Source organism: Balaenoptera borealis (assembly GCF_965194805.1).
Source record: "Balaenoptera borealis genome assembly, chromosome: 2".
Lineage (NCBI taxonomy): Eukaryota > Metazoa > Chordata > Mammalia > Artiodactyla > Balaenopteridae > Balaenoptera > Balaenoptera borealis.
In genome coordinates, this window is record NC_138867.1 from 132674278 (window position 1) to 132693224 (window position 18947).

Below are 18947 nucleotides of genomic sequence, written 5' to 3' on the forward strand. Positions count from 1 at the left end.
CCCAATGCCTAGCCACCAGCCTCCAGGGGCTTTAGGGGTAGGGGTGGCAGCAGGTGGGATTGCAGCTATGGTAGCATGTCACTGATCTCCCCAGTCCCTTGGAGACCCCCTGACTTCTACCCCTTCTAGCCTTCCAGTGCTCTTTTTTTTTTCTTTTTGAGTAATTAATTCCCTGTATTAAATCTCCTGCTTGACACATAGAATGACTTCGGTTTCCTGCACTGAACTCTGACACACCCCTCTGTGTTAGCACAAATCGCACTTATGGGAGGTAATAATCTTTCTCCCATGGATCCTGATCTTATGTTTCCTATGTCCTATAGCATATAGCTCCATTCATGGCATCCTAGAATCTTCAGCTCAAGAAATCCAAAACCAACCCCATTACTTTCCCTCTCTAACTTACTCTTCCTATAGACTTCCCTTTGTCCATTCTCGTCCCTACTTCCTCCCAATAACTTGGATTTGGAGGTAGCTTTGTCGTTCCTTTTCCTGCTGTCGTGTACTTGTCAAATCTTATTGATTCTATTTTCTTTATTAGTTGGGACTGTTGCTTTTAAGTTATCCAATTATGTTGGATTAATGAACAGAGAGAATGTAATAACCTGAATAACTGGGTTTTTTGGACAGTTTTTTAAACAGCTTTATTAAGATACAATTCACATAACATACAATTTCCCCATTTTAAGTGTACAGATGAACATATCTACAAAATGGACTCAGATATAGAGAACAGAGAGGTGTGGTTGCCAGGGGGGAGGGGGTCTGGGGGAGGGATGGATTGGGAGTTTGGGGTTAGCAGATGTAAGCTATTATGTATAGAATGGATAAACAATAAGGTCCTACTGTATAGCATGGGGAACTATATTCCATATCCTATGATAAACCATAATGGAAAAGAATATGAAAAAGAATATATATATGTATAACTGAGGCACTTTGCTGTACAGCAGAAATTAACACAACATTGTAAATCAACTATACCTCAATAAAATTAGAAAAAATAAAAATAAAGTGTACAGAGTCTCAGTGAGATCCCTGTAGTCAAATTGGTCTCTTGGTTCTCCCCAAACATATATGGTCTTCTATCATTCCATTTCCTTAACCATTCATTAAAAAATCATAATTGAGCACTTAACTATATGCCAAGCATTCCTACCTGGAATGATGTTTCTTTTTCACTTCTACAGACTTAACCCCTACTTCAGTTAAGTCTAATAACTAATAACTTCTTATACTAATTTGTACCAGAAGTTCCTTGATTGTGACTTATGCCAAGTAATTATGAAGATTTTTTTTTTTTCTTCTGAGTATTGCATGAAGGCTACCAAGTTGGAACAGGCAAGTACTGGATGTGAAAGCTTTAATTTATCTACCTCATTCATGTGTTATTTTTGTAGCTATAGCCTCTATTTTCTTATTTGATGACCGCTGAAGTGTTCCTAGGCCCAGTTGTAAACCTAAGAGTTGATGTATTGATGGGAGCAGCTGGAAGTTCAAGATGTTGTTGTGATTCTTTTTTTCTTAATCCCTCTTTTGTATGTGTGATATTAAGCAGACGATGAAGCGTTACTCTTGAGGATTTAACAAGGAAGGAGAAAGAAAGACCCACATTTCTGGGTGAAGTCTTTGCCCTTCTATGTGGAAAAGTGGATTGCGACTGTTCTCAAGTCTGTCTCTCGGTCATTGCACCTGACTTTAGGATCCAAAGAAAATTTGTTTTGCCAAGTTGTGCCTTTCCTTCTGGAATTGTAAGTGAACACAATAATAGTACCTATTTACACTGTGAAGTAGATATTATTACAGAAAATACATGAGAGGCTTTCTCACTTGTTAAGGTAATAATGCCTTGTGAATGTATGATCTATGGAGAAACCACTGTAGTTTTTACCTGCTGATGCTGTCTGTTGGAGAATAAATTTTGGATGGTTCTTTTTTTCACCAAAAAAAAAAAAAAAAAGGTTTTTTTTTTTTTTGAATTACAAAGCTACTTTTAATACTTTGGGGTGAGCCCCACAGGAATAAAATACACTGGAAAGGGGTAACCCCCTCACCCCCAGGAGTGGCCCAGGGGGAGAGAGGCTACCTGAGGGGAAGGAAGCACAAAAGGGACTCGCTGTAGACTCAGGGCAAAGGGAATGCCATCGGTGCTGGGACCTGTGAGCACTACAGGAGAAAACGCGAGCGTGGTGGGACTGGCTCCAGGCACACAGGCGAAGGGCAAGAGGGTTGGACACGAAGCCACAAAGCTACTTCGGTTCCTCCTTCTTCTCGTTTGCCTTTTTCTGTTTCTGCTACATGATCTCCGAGTCCCTCTGCTTGCAGGCGGCAGCAGAAAGCCCGTCATCTCGGCGCTTTCCCTTAACCGAGTCGCTCTGCTTTTTCATATTCTTCTGGCAGGTGAGCTTGTGCTGGTTACCACGGGTCATGGTGATGGCAGCAGCTCCGGCCTGCTCCGTTCTTTTTTTTTTTCTGTTGAGGAAAACCAGCATCAGGCGTGGGTGGATCCAGGGGCTCAGAGAAAGCCATCAGGACTTGTTCTATCTCTCCCTCTTCAGGCTCTGCTTTCTGCCAGTCTCTTTCCAGTGGTGGGCTGGTGGGGCCCTGACCACTCTGTGTTAACGTAATCTTTACATCAAGCCTTGTGGGGTTTATTTTTTTTAATTAAAAAAAATTATTTATTTTTGGCTGCATTGGGTCTTCGTTGCTGCACGTGGGCTTTCTCTAGTTGCAGTGAGCGGGGGCTACTCTTCGTTGTGGTGCGTGGGCTTCTCACTGTGGTGGCTTCTCTTGTTGTGGAGCACGGGCTCTAGGCGTGTGGGCTTCAGTAGTTGTGGCACATGGGCTCAGTAGTTGTGGCTCATGGGCTCAGTAGTTGTGGCTCACGGGCTCTAGAGCACAGGGTCAGTAGTTGTGGCACATGGGCTTAGTTGCTCCGCGGCATGTGGGACCTTCCTGGACCAGGGATCGAACCCTTGTCCCCTGCATTGGCAGGCAGATTCTCAACCACTGTGCCATCAGGGAAGCCCCAAACCTTGTGGGGTTTATCTTTTCCATTAATTCCAGAAAAAGTTTTAGAAAGAGTCTTTTTGAGTAAGATTGAACCACCCAATTGTTATGGGTTGAATTGTATCTCCCCCCTCCCCCACAAAGATACGCTGAAGTCCTGACCTCCAGAATGTGATGTTATTTGGAAATAGCTTTGTTGTAGATATAATTAGTTAAATTATAATGAGGTTATACGGCAACAGAGTGGGCTAGTAATCCACTGTGACTGATGTCCTTATAAGAAGAGAGAGAGACACAAATTAAGTAGCTTAAACACAGAAATTAATTTTCTCACAGTTCTGGAGGCTAAAAGTCCAAGATCAAGGTGTAGGCAGGTTTGGTTTCTCCTGAGTCCTCTCTCCTTAGCTTCCCTGGTGTCTCTTCCTTTTCTTATAAGGACAGTAGTCCTGTTGGATTAGAGCTCTACCCTAATGGCCTCATTTTTTTTTTTTTCACATCTTTATTGGAGTATAAATGCTTTACAATATTGTGTTAGTTTCTGCTGTACAACAAAGTGAATCAGCTATATGTATATATATATCCCCATATCCCCTCCCTCTTGAGCTTGCCTCCCACCCTCCCTATCCCACCCCTCTAGATCGTCACAAAGCACTGAGCTGATCTCCCTGTGCTATGCAGCAGCTTCCCACTAGCTATCTATTTTACATTTGGTAGTGTATATATGTCCATGCCACTCTCTCACTTCGTCCCAGCTTCCCCTCACCTCCCTTGCCCTCAAGTCTGTTCTCTTCTACGTCTGCGTCTTTATTCCTGCCCTGCCACTAGGTTCATCAGTACTGCTTTTTAAAATCCCATATATATGCGTTAGCATATGGTATTTGTTTTTCTCTTTCTGACTTACTTCACTCTGTATGACAGACTTTAGGTCCATCTACCTCACTACAAATAACTCAATTTCATTTCTTTTTATGGCTGAGTAATATTCCATTGTATATATGTGAAATGGCCTCATTTTAACTTAATCATTCTTTGAAGCCCATCTCCAGATATGGTTATGTGGTTTAGGGGCCACCCGTATGACCTCGTTGAACCTTTACCTCTTTAAAATGCCCTATCTCCAAGTAAGGTTACATTCTGAGGTGCTGTGGGCTCAGACTTCAACATTTGGATTTTGGGGTGGACACAGTTCAGTCCGTAACAGCACTTACAACTTTCAATTTTATTTTATTGATATTTGTGTGCTTATTTTAACTCCCCTAAAAGATGGTAAGTTCCTTGAAGGCAGGAAATATATCTTGCCTATATCCTTTTATCTCCCTTAGTGTTTAATATATTTCTTGGATTTAGTAACTGCTCAGAATCTTTTGTTGAATAAATGAATGGTATGTAAAGTAATTCTTGATTAATAAGAATTTCTCACTTCTCAAACTTTTGGTATACAAAAGCTATATAGTGCAGGTAGCAGTAGACTGGATGTCAAAGACCCAGGCTCTTTTCTCAACTCTGTCACTTTCTAGCTGAGATCTTGAACAAGTCAATCTTGAACAAGTCAATCATTCTGGGCCTCAGTTTCCTCATCTGTAAAACGGGAATAATAATGCTTTTGTGTTTGTTTTACAAGGTTGGTTATGAGTATTAATGAAATAGGTTAGTCATTCAGAAAATATTTGGGGGCACCTACTGTATACTAGGCACTGTTCTAGGCATGTGGGATATAGTGGTGCACAAGCTAGGCAGGGTTCCTGTCCTCATGGTTCTGCTGGGGGAACAGGTGATTAACATGATCACCAGTTTAGAAAACAATTTCAGAAAGTGCTAAATTCTATGTAGGCAATAAAGCAAGGGATGTCAGAGTGAAGACTTACCTCCTAGAAAGGGTAGTTAGGGGGGACCTCTCTGGGGAGATGACATTTGAGCCAAGATGTGAATAAAGAGTGGCTGTTCCCCGGGGGAAGAGCGTTCCAGGCAGAAGGAGGGAGGAGCAGAGGTAGTGAATGTGAATGTCCATGCGAGCCAGCAGAGTAATGACATTTAAAATGTGAGGTTCTGTCAACGTACAACGCTTTCCGGGCATCGCAGAAAGATCCGTGGAGTCAGTTGTCCCTGACTCAACCGCATGTAGAGTTGGGACATCACTTCCCACGTGTGTGACCTTAGGCACAACCTTGCCTTGAGTGGCTTCCTTCTCCGTGTCCTGCCCTGCCTGGCTGCTAGCACTGGGAGACCAGGGGGGTGAAGGCACTGTAAAAATATAAAGTGCTGTACAATTTCCAGGTGGTATCATTATTTGAAAACATGGTACCCACGATTAAGAGATTTGGACTTTGAATGCAAATAGCTTGCTGATCAAATTTTCTGAGGAGAGCTGCAGTTACCCTGTTTAGGGCTCAAAAATGTGTGTGTCAGGCTTTTCAAAGCAAATTGATAGGAATTAAGTAGACGCCGTAACCCTGATCTGCAAGCTGTCTTTTGTACGGGTTGAATTCCAACTTTCTTTCCCACTGAGCCTCTGTAGATAAGATTTGGTATGGGCAATCACCCTGTTGGGGCTTTTGGATGCCTCTGAAAATATCCTGGGGTCAGGTCACTTGATATGTGTGTGTGTGTGTGTGTGTGTGTGTGTGTATTTAGTGTTTTGCATTGGAACAGAATATTCCAGAAGAGCACCTTCTGCTCAGATATCTTAAGCATTCCCCTATCACCAGAACTGATGTGTTTGAACCCTGTACACATATTTCTTGAGTAGTGAAATTGCACCCAAGACACATATAAATGACCTAGTAACAGAGCTTTCTTTAGAGAAGAGCTTGATTACTTCAAAGTCCTTGGTAGTAAAGTGTGTTTCCTTTGAACTTGTTCCCAGGTTTCTCCCCCACTCCCCGTGAACCACCTCCCCACGCTTCCTTCCCCCCAGCCTTATCTGCTTTACACTTAAACTTTCATGACTTAAGCATCCTGAAGTGTGCACGGACTCCCCATTACTGCTCACCCTTAAGGCTGCCGGCTGCTGAGGCCTTTAAGATAATGGCTCTGCACACTGGAAGGTCATTGCTGAGAGGGTCTAGGCAGTTGTGGAACTGTCAGGAAAAGGAAGCCCTGCTTCCCATTTTTATCTGTGATGAAGGAAGTAAGAAGTCCCAGGGCAGTTTTTACCAAGTCTGGGTTTGGAAAACAACCAGGATTGTGCTAAAAACCTTCCTAGGTGATGCTTTGGCTGTTGGAGGTTTGATCCATTCATCCTCTCTCTGATTCCTCCCGCTATGTCTATTGGTTGGACTCTTGGTCTCTGTCTGTCTCTCTGTTTCTTTCTGTCTCTCTCTTGCTCTTCCCTGCCCCCTCATCCATTATTGATTCGCCTCATTAGAATAAAGTTCTGTTCCACTAGTAGGGTTCCATAATTGAAGCTCTGGGGCATATCAAATGGAACAGCTAATGGTGACTTTTTTTTTCCCCAAGGCAGGTTATCTATTATGAATGGCCAGGCAATCAGAGATCAAAAGGCTTCTGTTTCCCCCAGTGAATTAGTGGATTTTAGAATGAGATGAGATGAAATGGAGCTAACAGGCATTTTTTAAAGAGAAGGGTTTGGAGCTGGAGGTCTGAAACTCAGGACTGTGGAGACTTCTTGCTTTGGTTTCAGAGTTTTGGACAGCTTGTGTGCAAAGCTAGGGGGTTGGCAGTGTGTGCTGGGTTGACTGGGAAGCTTAGGCACAGGGGAGGTTTTAGCAAGCTGGCGGGTATGAGTGGCCTCTGCAGTCTGAAGGGCTGATTAGAACCTACCATCAACTGCTGGGACTGTGTTCTCTCTCTGCCTCAGCTTCTCTTAGCCAGGCTCCCCAAGCAGTGTGGGAGTTGTGATTTCCAGAGGAGTGATGGCGGGAAGATTCTCTGGACACCCCCAGGTGGAAATATTTTTCTCAAGGTGTTATCTTTGCTGCTTTCCTGGGTTTACTCTGGGGAGATTGTGGCAGCTATTGTGATTGTTCTCTGTCTGTCTCGCTGTCTCTGTTTTCGTCAGCCTCTGTCTCTGTATCTGTCTGTGTCTCTCTCTCATACACACACCCTGCACCGTGGCTTCCTTTCGCAGCATAACCAGAAACCCACATTCTGAGTTATAGAGACAGAAAATCCTGTGGAAGCACAGTGGTTAATGAGGGAAAGTGACTAGTGACTATAACTTTTATAGCTTTTATGAATTCACTAGAAGTGAATTGTTTAGACGATACTAAATAATACAGGTTCAATGTAGAAAAATCAGAAAATAGATAAACAAAAAAGAAAATTAATTTACTCAGTGTATAAGGAATTTCTTTTTTATTAAATACTACTTCTTGAAAGTGAAAAAGTAATCTATGAGCAGTAAAAAGCATTCAAACACTTTAGAAGAGCATGAAATACAGTAAGATGCCCTCTCAGTGGACCCCCAGAAAGAGAAAATTCCAGACAGAAAGTCCAGAAATTTACTTTGTTCAAATTGTGTATCTCTGTGTATATGAACTTAAAAAAAAAAAAGAAAAAAGGGAACATAATGTACATACTATTCTACATCTTATTTTTTTACTTAAGACATTTTGGCCATCTTTTCATGATAGTACATACAGATGAATTGTTTAATATGCCAAATATTCGTTAGTCACCATGTGCAATTATGAATACCATGCTAATTTGTGAATAACATATTAGAACACAAAGAAGCAAAAAGAAAATGGACCCTCAGCACTACTGGGAAATTACACTTCATTATTCAAGAATCTATCACATTTATGCTATCTTTGTGGAAGGATTTGACAAATTAATTAGTCTTTTCTCTAACGTAAGCACTCCCACCACACAAACCCTCCTGCACTCTGCCTTCCTGTCTTTGATGTCAGCAGAGCCACGACCCACAAACCTTCGTGGCATTCGGACTCAGCCATCTCTTCAAGGATATGGGGCAAGAGGTGAGCAGAACTGCTTCCCTGGAGCCGGAATGGCATTGGTCTGAAAAGCAGGTATTTAGGGAACGGGCCATGCTTGCTATAGTGTTGAACACTGTCGGACAAAGGTGCCCATGTGTTCTTCAAGGAATATATTTTTTTCTGACGTGTGAGGTCTTCTAAAATGTGGGGGCCAGGGTAGGACCCTTCCTGTCAGTCTCTGGGTGGTACTGTATACTGATGTGACCCTAGTGGTTGTTAAAAATGTTGAGTTACATCCCTATGGTTGGTAATACATGCTGCTCTGAGACCCACCTGATCCCTCCCCAGGACTCCTGCTGACCTGGTCCTCCTTAAAGACCACGTCCCTGACCCTCCCCATGATCCAGAACTGAAAGGTTAATGCCAAACTCAGCGAAGGCCTCCAGAACACTCCTCTAGAGCTGTTGCCTGTACTTGTTCTAATTGGGTGGTAGATGTGCCAATCAGGTTGTTAGATATGAGTAAATAACCAGTGAAAACTATGCCCTTGCTTCTGTAGAGTCAGTTTTGTGAGAGGGAGACCAGTGATAATAGGAGCAAGGTGGGTACTATGAGAGGACAAAGCCCAGGTAATGGGCTGGGACGCTACAGGTTACCTTCATTTGATCAGAGGGCACATTGAGGCTACCTTGACCACTTTGGTTTCCCCAGAACAAGCATCTTTGGCAGGAACCTGGGAGCAAGGCAAACTGGACTCACAAAGGGTGATTTATGTTGATTAATTAGCTGGAGGGTGATGCTTAGGATCTTGAAAACATCCTGCCTGGGACCAAGAGTAGAACATTTAGAAAAACATAAAGTTGATGCCAACTTTTCTTTATTTGTCTGCAACTCCAATAAATAAGCCCTGCTTTCTTTTTAAGAATGCTGGCATTTGATGGGTTGAATTTAATTGGATGGTTTGGGCGGAAATAGAGAAAGTTGTTTTTCTCTGTCCTTATTTCTGTTAGGTAACCAGGGACCAATTGAAATAAATCCATGATCTGACTCACTGCAGATGACATCTGTTAGCATATTTTCTCCTTCCAGTCTTTTTTCTATGCCTATAAATCTAAATAGGTATCTCTCTTTTTTTTTTTTTTTTTTTACAGAATTGGGATTATTATGTTTTATATAGTTGTGTATTATGTTGTTTAAACAACATTTTTGGAAAGCAATGGCCAAATCATTAAATATTCTTCTAGGGCAGGATTACTTAATGTCTATATAATATTTTTTCATAGGGCTACATCAAAATTTATTGAACACTTTTCCCATTTTGAACATTTAGATGATTTCTAACTTTTGCTAATGTGATAACTATATGATGAACAATATAGTTAAAATAAGGAATCTTAGCTTCAGAGGGATTCCGTTTTTAGTCACATACGAACACTTTGTTGCCACCATTAGGTGTAATTTTCCTCATAACTTTTTCATGGTTTCTGGACTAAACACCTTTTTTTTCTTTTTTCATTTCTTCCAGTTTCATTGAGATATAATTGACATAAAGCAATATATAAGGTGTACAGCATAATGATGTGACTTACATATATCATGAAATGATTATCACAATAAGTTTAGTGAACATCTATCATCTCACATAGACACAAAATTAAAGAAATAGGAAAAATTTTTTTCTTATGATGAGAGCTCTTAGGATTTACTCTCTTAATTTTCATATATAACATATAGCAGTGTTAATTATATTTATCATGTTGCACATTATATCCCTAGTACTTATTTGTCTTATAACTGGAAGCTTGTACATTTTGACCGCCTTCATCCAGTTCCCCCTCCCCCAACCCCCGCCTCTGGTAACCACAAATCTGATCTCTTTATCCATGAGTTTGTTTGTATGGGTTTTTTTGTTTTTGAAGTATAATTGAGCTACAACACTATTTTTGGTTCCTGTTACAAAACATAGTGATTCACTATTTCTGTACATTTCCAAAATGTTCACCATGATAAATCTAGTTACGTAATACCATACAAAGATATTACATAGGTATCGGCTATATTCCCCATGCTGTACATTTCATATCCATGACTCATTTATTTTGCAACTGTAAGTTTGTACCTCTTAGTCTCCCTCATCTATTTATTTCCTCCCCCAACCCTCCTCCCCTCTGGCCACCACCTTTTTATTCTCTGTATCTATAACTCTGTTTATGTTTTGTATGTATATCGCATCTCCTTTATCCATTTATTTATTGTTGGACACTGGGTTCGTTACATATCTTGGCTATTTAAATAATGCTGCTATGAACATAGGGGTACATATATCTTTTCTAATTAGTATTTTCATTTTCTTCAGATATATGCCCAGGAGTGGAATTGCTGGGTCATATGGTAGTTCTGTTTTTAATTTTTTTGAGGAACCTCCATACTGATTTCCATAGTGGCTGCACCAGTTTACATTCCCACCAACAGTGCGTGAGGGTTCTTTTTTCTCCACATCCTAGCTAACAATTGCTATTTGTGGTCTTTTTGATGATAGCCATTCTGACAGATGTGAGGTGATATCTCATTGTGGTTTTTTTTTTTTTTAAATAAATTTATTTATTTATTTTTGGCTGTGTTGGGTCTTCGTTGCTATGTGTGGACTTTCTCTAGTTGCAGTGAGCGGGGGCTACTCTTTGTTGCAGTGCGCGGGCTTCTCATTGCAGTGGCTTCTTTTGTTGCAGAGTACGGGCTCTAGGGGCGTGAGCTTCAGTAGTTGCGGCATGCAGGCTCAGTAGTTGCGGCACACGGGCTCAGTAGTTGTGGCTCGCAGGCTCTAGAGCGCAGGCTCAGTAGTTGTGGTGCACAGGCTTAGTTGCTCCGCGGCATGTGGGATCTTCCCGGACCGGGGCTTGAACCTCTGTCCCCTGCATTGGCAGGTGGATTCTTAACCACTGCACCACCAGGGAAGCCCCCTCATTGTGGTTTTGATTTGTGTTTCCTGGATGCTTAGTGATGTTGAACATCTTTTCATGTGTCTGTTGGCTATCTGTATGTCTTCCTTAGAAAAATGTCTATTCATATACTCCGTTTTTAATCAGGTTGTTTGTTTTTTTGATGTTCAATTGTATGAGTTCTTTGCATATTTTGAATGTTAACCCCTTATTGGATATATTATTTGCAAATATCTTCTCCCATTCAGTAGATGGCCTTTTCATTTAGTTGGTTTCCTTGGTTGTGCAAAAGCTTTTTAGTTTGATGTAGTCCAATTTGTTTATTTTTGCTTTTGTTTCCCTTGCCTGAGGAGACATATCCCCCCCCCCAAAAAACACTAAAACTGATGTCTAAGCGCATCCTGCCTATGTTTCTAATTTCTTCTACTAAATACCTTCTTGAATATTCTCTGAACTCTCAAAAGCTCTATATAAATAATCTGTAAGCTGATTAACAGGCCTAGTCCTTGGGTACCTCTGACTTAGGGATTTTCCAGACCATTGCAGGTAATGGCCATTGCCACAGGCTCCTTGTACAAGCATCTAAAAGCAGATGGACTACACAAGGAATATAACCAGTATTTTATAATAACTAAAAATGCAATATAACGTTTAAAAATTGTGAATCACTGTTGTACACCTGAAACTTGTATACTATTGTACATCAGCTATACCTCAATGAAAAATAAACAACAACAACAAAAAAACTAACTTCAAAAGACGAACTTCTAACAGGAAAAAAATACAAATAAATAAATAAATAAAATTTAAGAAACAGATGGAATCTTTCTCTCTTCCCTCCTCCTGCTCCTCCTCCTCCTCCTCCTCTCCTTCCTCTCCCCTCTCCCTCTGACCCATAAACTGTAGGCCTGGTAGTGTGGGTTGCTTTGAAGGAACATAGCAGCTCTACTATAGCCCTGTGTATAATGGAACAAAGAAGAAATTCCTAGAAAATAGACACTGGCCAAACAAAACAACAGGGTGCACAACAGTTGGGTTTGATAAGACAGGGTTCTAACTCAGGCTCTGCTACTTACTTGCTATTTGACCTTGAGCCAGTTAATCCCTTTCTCTGGAACTCAGAGTGTTGATCTTTGAAATGAGACAGTTGGCCTGATTGATTCCAGAATTCCTTTAGGGTTCTTCAGCTTGTTAGTGGTAAAACTGAGGCTCCAAACCAGGGCTTCTGTTTCATGCTGTGTCTCCTCTGGCTAGCAGCGGTCTCCAATCCATGTTGTTCTTTACAATGAGTTCCCTAACTTCCGCCTCTGCTCCACAGGGCGCGGATAAAGATGTTAACCTTTGCAGGTAACCTCCAAGGAAGACCGTGTGTGTGTTTCTTGGTTTATGTTATAGGTGAAATGGGAATGAATGGAATTTGGGGGACTAATTTTTCCCCATTGACTTTGTAATTACCTTGTGATTCCAGAATTGTTTTTTCTTCAGAGAATTCAGAGAATGTGAGATATTGGAAAGCTCTTAGGAGTCATGTTGTCCACGAGTTCTTAATCCAGGGTGTGTGAACTTCTGTGGTCTGGGAACATACAGAAATTACAGGAAGAATGTGTGTATACACATGTATGGATCTATGGAGAGGATTCATTTTTAAAGCCAGTTTAAATTCAGGTATACTTTACATTAAAAATTGTACAGATTAGGTCCTCGGCGGGTGGGGGCGGAGCCGTGACTCACCCGGCCGCGGCCCTGGCCCAGCTGCGCCGAGTGCACGTGAGCGCGCTTCACACTCGTTTCTAATTTTAGCTCCGGCGGCCCTGGTGGGGTCTGGCTAGGTAAAGGCGGGCAGAGGGGACCTGGGGGTTGGGGGCGCGGTTCTCCCGGTCCCTTGCTGCCCCGCTGTTGGTCCTCCTGGAGGACAGGCCCCAGCCCGAGCTGCTGGAACGCCGGCGCTTCCTTAGGCCAGGGCGAAGGGTCTCCTCCGCGTGCCAGCCCAGCCCTGAGCTCAGCGTAGGCGTTCAATAAACGAATTGGGGTTCCCTCCTGGATGCGAGTCGGGACTTCCCAGAGAGGGCCAGGGTTCTGGAAAGTTACCTGGTGGATGGGGTGCGGTGTGGGCTGAAGTCAGAACAGGAGCGGGGCTCGGCAAGGGCTTGGTCAGGCGGTGTGGACCGAGCCCATCGGGGCGTCGGTCCTAGGTGACCTCGGTGGGGCGGTCGCTCAGCCTTTCTGAGCGGGGCCCTGTGCTTGGCCAGCGTCGCCAACAGTGGTTTGGGGGGGCGGCCGGGCCCCCACTGAGCCGCCGTGTCTGAATCAGTGGCAGTGGTAGGGATGGTGCCTTCTGTGGTGTGAAGGCCGTCCAGGGGTCGGGCTAAGCACAGAGGCCTGAAGGTCACCGGTTGAGGAGCCAACACCCATGGTCAAAAACCCAGGCGCTGCATCCTGAGCCCTGGGAGTACCGAGGTGACCTTTCAGGAATCAGATAAAAGCTTCGTTTTGAAGAAAGCAGGGCCAGACGTCTTATAAAATCGACACTTTCCCGTTCTTTGGGGCGGGAGGAGGCGGGGGGCGGGGAGGGAGTTCTGGAAAGAAGCTGTCAGTGTAAAATGAACTACAGTTTTGACTTTGCGGAGCGGTCTTCCGTATCACAGTGACCTGCATTCTGTTGGTGTGGCATCCTCAGGTTTCACAGGGATTGTGTCTGTAGGCAGCTTATAAAACAGTGTTCAAGGAACCTTTGACCTTGTTAGGTGAAGGGTGTTAGATGTTACAAAAGAATATTAAATAGAATGATAAACTGGGAATGTCAGATGGTAGTAGGGGAACATTTTCTAATTGTTGGATCATTCAAATTTATATTTCAAGTTTTTGAAGGCTATAACCTTAAAAAACAAAAAACCTTTTTATATGCCCTTTTCTTAGAAAGAAATGGTGGAAAGTTGTGGAATAAAGGTAGCTTTTAGGATTATGACATGAATGAATGACAGAAATCCATAAATCAAATGTGTAGTTTTTCATTTTCTTTTTCCAGAAATACCACATTGGCCTTGGTAAATTGGAGATTTTTCAGATATAAATATGGAAACTGCAAGAGTTTAGGGCATTATTCCTTGTTCGGTATCCATCTTAACAGAGTTTAAAAAGGACTAACAGTTTACAATCCAACAACTGAACACATCCAGAGGTATGCGTAGTGTTTTATATTGTTCTATAGCAACAAAAGTCTCTCTGTCCTAATTTTGGGGAGTTGCTACCACATATTCCTCAGTGTAATGCGTATTTGGGGAGGGACTTAAATTGAGCAGGTGTGAATGATGATGAATCATGTTCTCAAACTGAGCTAATTTCCCTTTGGGTTATTGTTGTGTGTGTATGTGATAGATTATAAGAACCTGAACGTAAAGTTTTCACGTTCAGAAATTAAGGTTTTTAGTCTGGAAATTGAGTTCTTGCTTTAAAAATACTTAACCTTGGAATGGACCACCTGCATCCTGAAGACAGCCTATTAGCATTTCTGTGAAGTCTTCCCTTTCCCCAAGTTGTCCCTGCTTTCTTTGAGTCACATCTGTTATTCGGTTGTTCACTGTGCTGTGATTGTTCACTAACATGTTTCTCCGACTAGACTAAACTCTTGGGGCTATGAACTAGTATCTATCTTTGTATCTCTAGCATCTAGAATAGGGCTAGCATGTAGTAAGAGCTACGGTTTTTGTAGTTTTGTTTCATTGAGTAAATGTGAGTTTTCCAAACCAGATTGCCCATTTTGGGAAGGGAGAGTTTTTTTTATAGTTGAGGGGACTGGGCAGTGGACCTATATTGCTGCTGTAGCGAACACAGTTCCCTTCTCCAGGCCCACCTTAACCTCTCCCCCAGTCCCACCACCACCACCCATGAGGAAGGAGCCAAGGAAAATAAAACCAACGACCAGACTCTAAGTTATTTTGGGATCTCAGTAGTGTGCTGTAGTTTTAGATTCAAGATGATAGAACTTTGTCTGCTCTCCAGGCCAGAACTAATCCACACACTGGCATTAATCAGGTTCTTTTCACAGAGGAGTTGGCCAGTCTTTTTACTCTTTTAAAAAATGGGAATTTCAGAACCTCAGCTGCATCTGTGGATAGTTAAGACTGGTTGCTAAATGAAATGTTTACATTTGAAATGGAATCAGTTTCTGCACAATGATATTTCATGCTTATCCTGAGAAAAGATTTAAGAATATAAAATGAAGATATTATTCTCTTCCTTAAAATTGTCAAAGGGAGGGGATTTTTACAATAAAGTGTTACTAGCCAAAACTCTTAGTAAACTGGAATTGATGCCACACTTAATTTTATGAAAGGCTGACAGCAAAATAAATTGCTATGAGAAATTTAGTTTTGAAAATACATCGTGCATTACAGTGATTACTAATATTTTCTGTAAAAACTCAGTACCACTGCGACATCCTAAATCAGAAGGGCCACATTTTTACATCCACTATGTTTAAGTCAAGAAAAAGTGATGTATATTTGGAAGATTTTTAACAAGATTTTAATTAGGGTTTTAGAAAGTGGTTCAGCTGAATTTTCCCATACAAAGAGTTACATGAGAGAGATGAAACAGAGAAGTAGCTTTCGTGAAAATAGGGGAGAACACTAGAAAGAAAGAACAAGGGACTCTTTGCTGTTGACTAGGTAAAGCTTTGACATTTCCTACACACGTTCCTACCACCCTCACCAAAAATACATCTTTAGGTCCTGTTTTACCTGCATTTTTTTCCTCAAAAGAGAGCCTTCTATAATAATAATAAAAATAATGTTGACAACAACTTCCATTTATTGATCACTATGTGTCAGATACTGTGCTCAATGCTTTGTGAAATTATTTCAGTTAATCCTTGTTACAATCCTGTGCTAAATGGATTTTTAATTATTTCCATTTTATAGGCTCAGGGAGGTTAAAGGGCTTGCTTAAGGTCACACAGTTATTAAGAAACAACCATGATTTGAACCCAGGTTGTATTAGGGTTCTCCAAAGAAACAGAACCAATAGGATGTGGATATATGTGTGTGTATATATAATATATACATATATAGAGATATTTGTTATAAGGATATAAGGAATTGGCTCATTTGCTTATGGAGGTTGGCAAGTCCCAAAATCTGCAGGGTGAGTTGCAATCTGGAGACCCAGGAGAGCCAAAGGTATCATTCCGTTCTGGGTCCAAAAGGCGGGAAAAAGCCGATGTTCCAGTTTGAAGGCCATGAGGCAGGAAAAATTCCCTCTTACTCGGAGGAGAGTCGGCCTTTTTGTCTCTTCAGGCCTTCAACTGACTGAGGGCCACCTACGTTATACAGGGCAATCTACTTTAGTCGTCTACCAATTTAAGTGTTAATCTCATTGAAAACCCACCTCACAGAAACGCCCAGAATATTTGACCAAATATCTGGTTAATAAATAAATTATCATTCAGATCCATTTGATTTCCAAAGCTCATGCTTTTAATGTTATTTCACAATGTCTCCCTCCCACTCTAGGTTTCGCAAAGTAGCTTTAACCCTGCATCTTTTCCCCCCTCACCTGGAATGTCTATCAAAGTTCACCCCACTCATACCAGATGAACACACCTAATTAGTGCAGGTGTTTGAATATCAGTAACCAACTCAGAATCGCTTTCCCAATAGCACACACAACACAGCCATTTTCTTCCTTAGAATAACTTCCCAGCCTCCTAATTATACTCCAAGCATTCTGATTTTCTATGCGTGTAACTCTTTGAACTAATTCCCACCACACTAGCAAGTCTTACCTGACTCCTTGTTCATCCTCTTCCTTGACACCTTTGAAGACACCAAGCCCTGATGGTACAGCCCAGTGAGCCCATAAGCTTCCCTTCTCTCAGCTCCCTCCTTAGGACCAACCTTTCTTATCGTTTACTCTTGACTCCTGCCATCATTGTCACTGTCATTTTAGAACTCTAACCTCTCTACCCCTCCCCCCAAAAGAAGGAACTCACTGCAGGGATTTCACTTGGTTGAGTCTTGTGAACCCACATCCCAGAGATTGCTTATTTAAAAGTACTTCCATGATCTATGTACTTTTAATAAATACTGTTTATTAAATTAAAAAAAATTGTACAGATTAAATATTCATTTTGACAAGTTTCCACAAATATATAACTTGAGCAACCACCATCCAAAACAGTATATAAAACATTTCTATCACTTCAGGAGGTCATCCTTTGTGTCCTTTTCCAGTTAATCTTCCTCCTGCCCCCTCCCCTGACAACCACTTTTTGACTTCCGTCACTATAGATTATATTTTCCTTTTTTAGAATTTCATATGAATGGAATCATGCAGTCTTTACTTTTTGGTGTGGCATCTTTTGCTCTGCACAATGTTTTTGAGATTCATCCATGCTGTTGTGTATATTAGAGTTTGGTTCTATTATACAGCTGAGTAGTATTCAGTTGTATGAATATATAACATGTGATTATCATTTTCCTATTGATGGGTATTTGGATTATTTCCATTTTACACTATTATGATAGGGCTGCTTTGAATATACTTGTATGAGTGTTTTTGTAGACTTATATTTTTATTTCTCATGGATAAGTATCCAGAGATGGAATTGCTGGGTCATAGGTAGATATGTGTTTAATTTTAGAAGAAAGTGGCAAACAGTTCTTCAAAGTACCTATACCATTTTACACTCCCATCAGCAATTTTTGAGAGTACCAGTTTTTCCATATCCTAGCCAACATTCTTTTTGTCAGTTCTTATAATTTTAACCGTTCTAATGGTTGTCAAATGGTATCTCATTGAGATTTTAATTTGCATTTCTATTATGACTAATGATAGTGAATATATTTTCATGTGCTTATTGGCCACTTGTAAATCTTCTTTTGTAAAGTGTTCAAATCATTTTCCCAATTCAAGACAGTATGAATGATTTGTTAACTTACAAATGAAAGAGTTCTTATCAAATGAAATCCATATGTGAATATGCAGATACTCTAGAGTAGTTGACACTGGTGTTGGGTATCGATAAAAGGATAAGTGTTTATCATTTGGGCAAAGTACAGTAGGTGACTCTTGGCAGATGGAGCAGTGTGAGCAAGGCTACAGAGGCAAGGAACAGTATACCCCATTCAGTGAATGAAGCACAAGTAGTGGAGTATAGCTGAGAGCGGAATGTTGGAGACAAGGAGTAGAGTTTTAAAGCATAGCAAGACATGGGGCTGGAGAGACAGGCATTGTTTGGCCTTATGTATAATGCTAAGGAATTTGGACTTTTTTCCAAAGTCAGTACAGAATGACTTGAGTTTTACTCAGTGGAGTGGCATGATCAGATATCACAGAAAAATTAAATTCACAGAAAAAAAAATGTACAAATGGATTGAGTTATGGAAGACCCCTGGAAAGATACCCTTTGTGGAACCTGAAACACCTGTCACTGGAATGTCATACTTTTTCCTTCCAGTGAGAACAGATGAGTTTGAAAGACTACGATGACTACTGTCAAGCAAGATAAGCTGAGGTCTTGGTGCCCCTCATAAAAGATAGGCTGCATTTTTGTAATAAGGGGTAGATTATATAGTTTCTGAAAAATCATTGTTTAAAGCCCCAATATTTAGAAATTATGCTTATTTGTATTTATATCTTTATAACATATATGAAAAATATACCTTTCAGTTTTGATGGGGGATGCCGCCATGGATTCTAAGTTGCTTTTAAGAGGCAAACAATGAAAGGTGTCAGAACAGTCCTGTTACCCACATCTGAGGCTATGTGAGACAATCCAGCTCAAGTGCTCAAGATAGTCTAGATGGTTGAAGAATCCTACTTTTGGTAGAAGGTAGGAGCAATACTACCAGAAATATCTTCTCTCAGTCAGGGTTCTTTTTTTTTTTTTTTTAAAGAGATTTTTTTTTTTTTTAAATTAATTTATTTATTTATTTTTGGCTGTGTTGGGTCTTCGTTTCTGTGCAAGGGCTTTCTTTGGTTGTGGCGAGCGGGGGCCACTCTTCATCGCGGTGTGCGGGCCTCTCACTGTCGCGGCCTCTCTTGTTGCGGAGCACAGGCTCCAGACGCGCAGGCTCAGCAATTGTGGCTCACGGGCCCAGTCGCT

At 41.3% G+C, this 18947-nt stretch overlaps 1 long non-coding RNA gene and 1 pseudogene across 2 annotated transcripts in view; one reads left to right on the forward strand and one right to left on the reverse strand.

Annotated features, from left to right (window-relative positions):
- LOC309622882 overlaps positions 1 to 18714 on the forward strand; it is a 52001-nt gene extending 33287 nt beyond the window's left edge. The window contains exon 5 of the long non-coding RNA XR_014241171.1: positions 13869 to 18714. This is a non-coding gene — a long non-coding RNA (uncharacterized lncRNA). The remainder of the gene's footprint in view (positions 1 to 13868) is intronic.
- Positions 1980 to 2692, reverse strand: LOC309622879 (annotated as a pseudogene). The gene has a single exon. The product of its transcript is annotated as an uncharacterized misc_RNA (transcript).
- Positions 18715 to 18947: the final 233 nt, after the last annotated feature.